Raw genomic sequence first — 10,541 nt, forward strand, 5'->3', positions numbered from 1 at the left:
TTCACAAAATCAACAGATGCATTTAGAACTTAACCATTTGTGATATTAAACAAAATGTCCCTAGGTACATGCCGTCAGGCCCAAATGAAATACACTTTACAAAACTTTTTGAGTCGAAAATGGTAGTTTGGATGTTGACTTCAAGTTCTGGGGCTTTGAGGAATACCTGAACCTGTGCATAGATAAAACAAACCAAACGTTGAACAATAGGGCTCAGTGGTACCTTTATGATTTAAGAAATTATAATTTAGTATAAAGGCATGGAAATAAGTATGTGAACTCAAATTTTAACTTGTATAAGTTCATATAGATATATACATGAACGTGTGCATATCCTATTAGGTAAGCCTATTTGCTTAACATTTCAACATTATCATCAAAGCTATACTTTTGCAGCTTACCTTTCAATTTCATACATAACAAAGGCATTACTTTAATCAACTTGTCATGATCTATTCCATTACTTACCATATACTTACCGGTCAATCCGTTTCTGGAGTCTATCGACTCGTTCGCATTCGTTTTAGTCCCTAAGGCACGATTCCATTTGCTTTACATAATAAGATGCATGCTTCTCCTTTCAAATTCATATATGAACATATTCAAAATCTCAAGCATCATATTAGTTCATTTCAATATAAGTTACCAAACTTATTATTAGTGACCCTTATTAACCTAACTCAAATTTCAAGATGGATACACAGAATAGACAACCTGTATCTTAATCTAGCACCGTAGTGCACCATTGAATATACCAAAGGAAAGTTATTGGCACACATAGTGCATCATCAAGCAAGCCAAAGCAATTATACTAACACACGAGGTGCATCATCAGACGAACCAAAACAATTATACTGACATGCATAGTGCATCATCGAATAAATTGAAGCATCATGCTCGCATATAAGTGTATCATCAAATGTTCTGAAGCAAATATATTGCTATGTAAGTGTTGGAAAATTGTCGGCGCGACTCCCTTAGCACTTCGAATCGTCGCTGTTTTGCTTTAATGGACCTGGCTTGTTCAACTATTGTCGGTTCGATCCAGTCCAGTTTCATACGCCAAGCCCGATTCAATCAGTTTAAGGTTTCGATCTTGGCTTTTGGTTATCAGGTCCAATTTTCAAGTTCAAATTCCCATTGGGCCAATTGTCTGACTTGAAAATTAATTTCAAAAATATCATCTTCATTTTAATTAATTTGATTAATTTAATTTTACTTGATAAAAATTAAATTTCCCAAAAACCATTGAGATTTTCCAAATTAATTTTCCAAGAAAATTCTTTAATCAAATTCTCTAGTTGAACGAATTCTCAATTAAATTATTTCCAAAGTCGTAGAATTTTTCTTGTAATTCAAATGTAGTCAGATCAAGCTTTTATTAAGCTAATGGAAGAACCAGTCAAACATATACAATTAGACTCGAGTAATTGCAATTACGTCAAGAAGCATCGTTCCAATAATTCGCAATTTACTTAACCATGGAGTCAATCCACAAGAAGTACTATGATTGAAAAATCCTTATTGTATACTATTTATGAAAATAATTCATCCAACTGTTTTGTCCAATGACCTCGTCATATGTGTGTTACCCTTATATGATGTCTTTGATTCCTTTAAGTTAAATCCGTTCACTCGATACACTAATATTTTATCTCATTGTCACCATTGTGTCTTCTTAATGATTAATATGATCATTGTTAACTAATGGCTATGATAAATTGCTTGTTCAAGAACAAGTAACGATAGCCACGTTCCATATTTATCAATCCACATAATGCAAATGAGAGGATATTATAAAATCTTTAATTGAGCTATGACTTCCATTGTTGCTAGTAAAGCCATGCCATACACAAGTCATGTACCCAACATACTAGTTATCAATTCGATCATCTTTAGAGCATAAGCCTCCACTTTCATCAAATTACGTGAGTTACATTCGCATAGTTAGTGACTAACTCAGGATTTAGGTAAGTCATACCATGAACGTCACAAGCAAATCAATTCACAAACCGATTTAGAATTAATTCAGCTTGGGTTCAGTCCAATGTATCATTCTTCCAATGAGTATATCTATATCTCTACCCGTGGAGTCAACTTCTCCGATAGCCAAGACTAGCCATCTCCCTAATTGGAATTGTAGGCAACATAATAATCCTTCTAAGTATTTGATCAAATGCTCACTTTGATTCTTTTATAGGATTACAAACTCATTTAGATTATTTACTGAAGTAAGTTGTCTTTTTTGAAATGTAAATGTTCTTACAGTGCCACTTATCAGCAATTTGAACTTAGACAGACAATCAATGAGCTAATATTTGCTTGTCACAATTTTGCTATATATGCAAAACATGAAAGACAAAAACACAAAATATATAATAGTGAAATGTGAATTAACTTTATCTATTTATTCATCGTTCAAATACATAAAAAATAGTTACATGTTTACTATAATATAGACACATTTCCCAACAATTTGTGCATCATTGAATATACCGAAGCAATTATACTAGTACATAAGTGTATCATAAAATAAATCGAAGCAAATATATTGGCACGTAAGTGCATCATCGGCTAAACCAAAGTATAAACATGTACAGTTAATAGAGTAACCAATTTCCAATTTCATTGCATAGTTCAATTCACATCCCATCATTCTCAATTCAACATCAATTCATCATATAATATAACATAATTCATCTCAATTTCATACAAATTTCCTATATCAGTTAAGTCATATAACTTTCTATTCTATTCAATTTAGTCTTTGTCTTGATATTCGATTTCAACCATAACATTTCAACTTAATAACCATTAACAACTCACCTCAACATTATATAATGCAAAATTTCATGAATATACAATAATTAGATTGATCTCGGGTCATAGAGATACAAACCAAAAGCTCCAGTCACTTGTCGTCGGCTCTCGCCTTTCATTTCCCTCTCAATAGTCCTGCGTCGTCTTTTGCTACGAATAATAATTCAATAATAACACAATATCAAATTTCATATCAAATCACATTCAAATTCAAAGTCATACATATTTTGTAATTTATTCAATTTAGTCCTAAACCTTTACTCATTAGGGACCTCTTATTTTCTATTCCTACTGAAATTTCATCATAGTTAAGTAATTTTTTAAATTTGATCCCTAATGTACGAAATCAACAATTAAGCTTTACAATTTAGTCCTTTTTTAAACTGAACTTAATTTCTATCAAATTCACACCTAATTCTTCAAGAAAACAATGATAACTTTCTAAAATTTTAGCAATTTCACAAATTGGTACATGGGCTATCTAAATCAAGCTCCCATGACTTGAAATCTATAAAAAATACAAGAAAAATGACTTAATTGAACTTACCAAATTGATGGTCAAAAGCTTACGATTTTGAAGCTCTTCTTTAGGTTTTTCTTTCTAATATTTTTGATGGTTTAGGGGGGAAGTTGACAACTTCCCACTGGTGTTTTCTTTATATACTAACATTAATTTCTTAATTAAGCTTAATTAATCATGATTTATTCTTTAATTAAACTAATTTTGATTAATAAATTAACCTTAAACCATTCATCATTACCGTACACTAAGTAAATGAAAAAATTGGTTTAATAACTATTTTATTCCTTGGGATAATTGCTATCTAAGTCCTCAATCCATTTCCTAATTAAAAAATTATAGCGATTGGACTTTTACAATTTAGTCACTGGGCCTTAATTACTCACAATTTCGGCTAAATCGCTTAACCAAATTTTTAATTCATCAATATACTAACTCCGTAAATATCCCCATTTAATATTTACAAACTCAGTTTATGAAAATGAGGTCTTGAAATCACATTTTTCGACACCATTAAATTTTGAATTGATATAGCCACGCCAGTTTTTAATAATAGAAATAGGTGAAGTTTTTTTTTTTACAAAAATGACTGGTTTCCTCTTTTATCTAATGTATAGGACTAATTTGTTCATTTTTTGAATAAAAGGGGGAAAAATGCAATTTGACTCCTAGTACATGGGTCTCCATGATACTTTTACCAATGTTCTTGTTGTTTAATTTAGGCTTAATGGCTTATTTGACTCTCCAACTTTACAAAAAAGAAAAAATCATTTTAGCCATCCATTTAATTTTTCGTCTTTTTAATAATTAAACTTGTGATTTTTGTTAACTCACATGGATTGACCACGTACTAAAGAATATTTTTAATGATGGATTGTATTTTTGAAGCTTATTAAAGAATATTTTCATAATTGATGAGTATTTTATATTAGGGATTTATTTAATCTCATTATTTGATATTTATAAATATTTTTATGTACACATATCAATTGCTTTTCAAAATAACAATAAATCCAAAGTAGTATAGTAAAACAAACCGGATAGATACATATCAATACTAATAGAAAAATAATATATCCATCGTTACGGTACTAACTACCTTATTATCAATGAGAAAGGAAAACGTTTATTGGGTTATGAAAAAAAAACATTTTATTTTCAGACTATAAATTGTTTCAAAACTTTAAAAGAATACTTTAAACTCTCCTCATAATTTTTTATTATGTCTAGGTTATAGATTTAGGCTTCATTTGATTTCTAAAATTAATTTTATTTTCCTTATTAGAAAATAATTTTATTTTTATTTTTAAAATATTGAAAAATAAGTTTGATAAATAAAAAATTATTTTCAACAATAAAAAGACGTTTGGTAATTATTTTTCTATAATAGAAACATGGGAAATAAAATAAAATATATATTTATATGTCAATTAGGGTGCCAAATTTAATATTTGAAAAATTGTTAGAAAAATATTTTATATTTATATGAGTTTGAATATGGGATAATTGATTTAAAGTTAAAAGCTCTTGTTTTTAGTATTTTCATTTTTACAAAATATTTTAATGAAAATAACTTTTATTGTTTTCCAATTTTCACACTTTTTCATTTTCTAAAATCATTTTAAAATGTTCAACTAAATACGTTTTTAGTGTTCTCAAATTTCTAAGAAAATGAAAACAAAATGATCTTTATTTTGTAAAACCAAACAGAGCCTTTCAAAATTTCATTATTGGCCAAATGATAGCCGTTAGATTCGTTAGGTTAAATTATGCTATTTCCAAAATTTTATGTGAGAAATATATTATCACACATATAATGAGATGTCAACTTGTTATTATACATATTGCTCATATCAAAGCTAGTTATTAGAATCAACCACTGTTGTTTATATTAAAACTAAAATTTAAAATTTGGAAGCATAGGGATTAAAAATAATCAAATTGGATAACATGGATTAAATGTACAACTTAGCACATAGTACATGATTAATAGCAAAATTTAACCACACAAATTTAATTCTATTGTTTGGATTAAGACAAAATTTAAAATTCAAAAAATATAAAGTAAATAAACTAAAATTGACCAATTAAAATATTAAGATTAAATCTATAATTTATGCATAATTAAGTGACTAATAGCAAATTTTGACTTAAAAATAACACTTCAAAGAGAGTAGGAGGTACTTCAAAAAAGAAAAATAAAGGAAAAAGGGTTAAAGTACCTGAAAGGGACAAGGTAAAATGGTCCATCTATAATTAAATGAATCAATTTAGTTATTATACTATTAAAAAGAATCAAATAAATCCAGATTGTAATGAGTTAACAATTCTTGTATAAAAATGTCTTAAAAGTTATTTTTTATAGCAATTTAATTCCAAATAAAAAAATTTCATTTACAAAACCATAAAACTATAAAAATATTAACTTTGTTAAACAATAAATGTTAAGTCTATTCCAATTTGGCCTTGTTAGATTCTTTTTACAAGTACATGGATTAACTTCGTCCATTTAATAGTACCAGGTCCTTATAATAGAGGGACCTTTCAAGTACATTCATCAAGGAAAAAAGGGCTATAAAGCAAAGTCCTCATGGTAAAAACACTTCTCCAATCACTTGGCATTTTGATATTGAGTAAATTGAGCAACTAAAAATAATTAATTATGACAATTAATATTTTCCAACAATAGTATATAATTTTGATTAAATAATAACAAATCAAGCTTTCAGTGTTGACATATTTTATTTCCTTCCATCATTCCGTAAGTCCATAGATTTGATTCTATAGAACCTTTCTATAACAAATATTTATGTATAATTTTAAAAGAATTAAAAATATAGATCAAAAGCCAAAGATATAAACTTATTATTTAACCACCTGAAACTTTGGAACTTAGCTCTCCTTTCTATATATGTATATATAAATTGTATATAATGTTAACAGGTTTACCTTGAACTATGATTGTTTTTAGCCCAATTGATATCAGACTTTAGCCTCAAATGATACCGAGTATTTATAAAAAGGAGATCCTGAAAATGGCTTTCAGATCAAGATGTTGACTGTAGAGCAATTTATGGTAATACTAAATTTGCTTAAAGAGGTGAACTTCAAGACACCTACCAATGGCGATAGTTCTGTAACAATGAAAAGTACTGATGGTATATAGAGTTGAAGCGATCTCACTGGACAACAAACAATACTTCTTACGAAGGAAACTCAATTATCCTATAACACTAAACCTGCTATCTCATTAGGGGAAAATGATTCTATTTACAAACAAGCCTTGTAGAAGAATGGAAGTGAAACTGGTATTTGTTTATTCATGTATTCAAACAAACCCCATAACTAATATCCACTCCCAGTACCTCCCCCCTTTTTACTTCCCAATTCAATACAAAAACTGCTTTAATGCTGCTTGCAGTTGCCTTCAGAGACACGGGGTAAATTCTTAGAATAGAAGGTCGCCCTGCCCCACTCATTACCATTTCTTCTCAGAAACCTGAGTCAAGTAATAAGCAACTACTCTGAAACCATGACTCACAAACTATCAAAGAAGCTGAAGAATGAGGGCTTTATCTGGTGCCAGCGGGGGAAACTGCTTTCAACCAGATAGAAGATATAAGCATTTGGATTTGGGTCAAAATGAATATAGAGGCAGTTTAAGAACCTTGAATTTGTTCTTCACTTTCATTGCAGCTCGATGAATCCCATGAAAAAAAAGCTGTGTTTCTTTTCTTCTCTTCAGGATTCATGCGCATTCTGTCTTCTTCTAGTTCACTTTTCTTTAGAAGAAGAAAAAAAAAAAACAGTAGGCAACAGTGGCTGCATCTTATGGCAATTTGATGAATCCTCAGGTTGCTTGGTTTGCAATTATCAATTATATTAATAGGTCATGTCAAGCATACATGTACGTAAAATTAAGAAGAAAAATAAAAAGAATGCTTGAATAAAGTTCTATTCCTAATCGATGATCTCGTATTCTTTAGAACCATAACCAAAATTTTTAACTGTAAATGAAGAAATAGCATCATAAAACTACCACAAAGCGTGCATAATTAAAAACAAAGTTAAACAGCTGACTAGTGGACTCCATTTTCCTTTTGCTGAATAAACAAGTAGTTTAATGTAAGGAAGTCAGTTTAATTCCTTCAATTCATAACTTGCAATCGATTCAATATCACTGTTATCTATAATTGGATAGGTTAATCAGAAGTGTCTTGTGCAATAGCAGATATTCCAGAGTTACCTTCTACACCGTCACTGTCTACTCTAGATTTGTGTTGAGGAACAAAGGCACACAACGACGCCTTATAAGAATCTGCTTTCTCTTGAAGTTCCAAAGCACGCTCTAGTGTCACGGGCCGCAGTTCAAAGCCCGTGACCATGGCACCAAATGCATCCAATGGAGGTCTATTGCTCAGATGTGGATCATTTGGCCCACAAGAACTGGCCCGATTCAGAGAGCTGTGGGACAAGCCTGTCAGATTGAAGCCCGGTTGGCCCGATAATGAAGAGATGGCAACTTAGGCTAAAATGGTAACTAATCTTAGAAGATAGAGGGAAGCATATCTTGTAAAGATTAGATTAGATAAGGCTTATCTTGTAAATCCCTAAAATTAAGGGATATGGTTAAATCTCGTCCGTCGATGTAAATGTATCTTGACCGTCGGTTTTGGGAGAGCTCAACTATAAATAGAGAGCCTCTCCCTCATTTGTACTCATTCCATTGTATTCTGAATTCTTAAGAGTAATAAGAGTTCTGAGAGCATTTACTCAAACACCTTGTGTGCATTCTTTTCTGTGGCTTTCTGTTGTTCTTTGGCTTAGCTTCTTTTGGCACAATCGCTTCCGCTATACAAATTGGTGCCTTGGAGGAGTTCTAAGGAATCCTCACTTTTGAGTTAAGGCTGACTTAGGCGAGTTTGGAGCAAACGGATCGCCTAAGGCCGCACGGTTTGCGAGACGAAAGGTCTAGCCCCGTGACAGTTGGTATCGGAGCTTTTGGTTCGAAGGCACTGTTGGGATGTCGAAAGAAGTTGTTGGTCAGAATGAGCCAATGGAGACTCGAGGAAGGGCCAGAAAAGCGAGTCGATCAAGGGACTTAATTTCAGCTTTGGAGGATCGAGTCGTCACTCTCGAGGAGTCCATGGGGGACGTGAAGGAGAGGATCGACGATGTCGATGATAGACACAATGATGGGTTGCGAACATTGCAAGGACAGCTCAGGGAATTTGTGTGGGATACTATCGGTTCCTCGGAGAATAAGCTGGCTGAAAAGAACGATGCTCTCGAGACTATGGTGACAGCTTTGAAGGAGGAGATCAATGAGCTTAAGGGGGAGCTCAAGATTTTCAAGGCTGCCATAGGGAATGGAATGTTGGCTTCAAAGCCGAAGCCACAAGCGATGGATGTGCCCAAGCCGAAGGCGTTTAAAGGGGCAAGGTCTGCAAGTGAGGTGGACAACTTCCTTTGGGCAATGGAGCAATACTTCCGTGCGATGAACATCGAGGATGATGTTACAAAGGTAAACACTGTTGCTATGTATTTCACTGACGTTGCTTTGTTATGGTGGAGACATAGGTCCACTGATGTGAGATGTGGTGGTACTGAGATTGGGACTTGGAAGGAGTTCCAAGATGAATTTAAAGCACAGTTTTACCCCGAGTATGCCGAGGATGAAGCTCGAGCAAAGTTGCGATGGCTAACGCAACGAGGCACGGTTAGGGAGTATGTGTAGGAGTTCAGTGAACTCATGCTCCAGATCTCTGATTTGAGTGAGAAAGAAGCATTTTTCTCCTTTACAGATGGGCTAAAACCATGGGCGAAGCAAGAATTGCAACGTCGAGGAGTTAAGGAACTCACCAATGCCATGATGGTAGCGGAGTCCATAGTGGAACTTGCTCCAAGAAGGGACAGGTTTGAATCTTCCAAGCCCAACAGGAGGGGCAATGGTGGGTACCATGAGGAGGATGAAGAGGGACAAAGCTATAAGGGCAACGGTAGTGGCAGCGATGGTGATAGGAAACCACGAAATGGGAAGTGGAGACCTAATAGCCCGAAAGAGAAGAGGGGAAAGTTAAGATGCTACTTTTGCAAGGGTCCGCACATGAAGAGAGACTGCCCAAAGGTATCTTCAGTTTCGGCTATCAAGAGAAGTAATGAGCCGAAAGAGGTGAAGCCTATTGAGGAAAAGCCATCGAGGGTCAATTCGATGGTGCTCATTCCTGAGAAGAGGAATGGTAAAGAAGGGTTGATGTTTGTAGACATCAACATTGCGGGTCAGAAGCGGAATGCTCTTATTGATACAGGAGCATCGGACTTGTTCATATCAGAAAAGGCTGCAAGGGAGCTTGGTCTGTCGATCAAGAAATCGAAGAATAAGATCAAGACAGTAAATTCCAAGGAGGCCCCAACTATGGGTGTAGTTCAGAATGTGGAGCTACAAATCGGTGAATGGAAGGGCAAGGAAGACTTTGAGGTAATCGAACTAGATGATTACGATTATGTACTTGGCTTAAACTTCCTTGACAGGATTCAAGCGGTTCTGTATCCATGGGCCGATCAAATTCATATTGTCACCGGTCCGTTAACAAGAATTGTTGTGACGGTGCGTCGAGATATGAAGGTGGGGGCAAAGGTGCTATCGTCAATCCAACTAGTCGAGGATGTCTCGTATGGGAGGAACATTGGCTCGACAGAACAGAAGGATACGAAAGCTCATTCGGAAGTGTTGGTGGCGCAAGAGTTTGATATGAAGCCTGCAGATTCGACTGTGGAGCCGACACCTTTGGGAAAGGTGGGTTGTGCATCGGGCTTCAAGGGAAAGGGAGCGATGCGAAAACAGTCGGGACGAGTAAATGCTGCGAGTAAGGTACATTACGAACACTTTGATAGTGTTTTCCATTCTAACTTGTGTACTTGGCAAGATCGTAGGGGCCCTTTCGAAGTTCTTGAGCAAAGAGGCCGAGAGACTATGGGCAAAGCGAAGCCAAGTGTGATGAATCAAGAGGATTCTGTTCGAGTAAAGTTAGAATGTGGACAAGAGAGTGACATAGCTTCTTGTCATCGAGATGTACCAACGAGTGCAACGGTTCAAGGGAAGATGCGACGGAAGCCGAGGCAAAAGTTCCGAAGGAAGGGACAACCTGATTGTAAGGCAAGTCAGGGGGAAGCCAAGGCAACGAGAGGGCTCAAAGGTGAA

This window comes from Gossypium raimondii, chromosome 11 (assembly GCF_025698545.1).
Source record: "Gossypium raimondii isolate GPD5lz chromosome 11, ASM2569854v1, whole genome shotgun sequence".
Taxonomy (NCBI): domain Eukaryota; kingdom Viridiplantae; phylum Streptophyta; class Magnoliopsida; order Malvales; family Malvaceae; genus Gossypium; species Gossypium raimondii.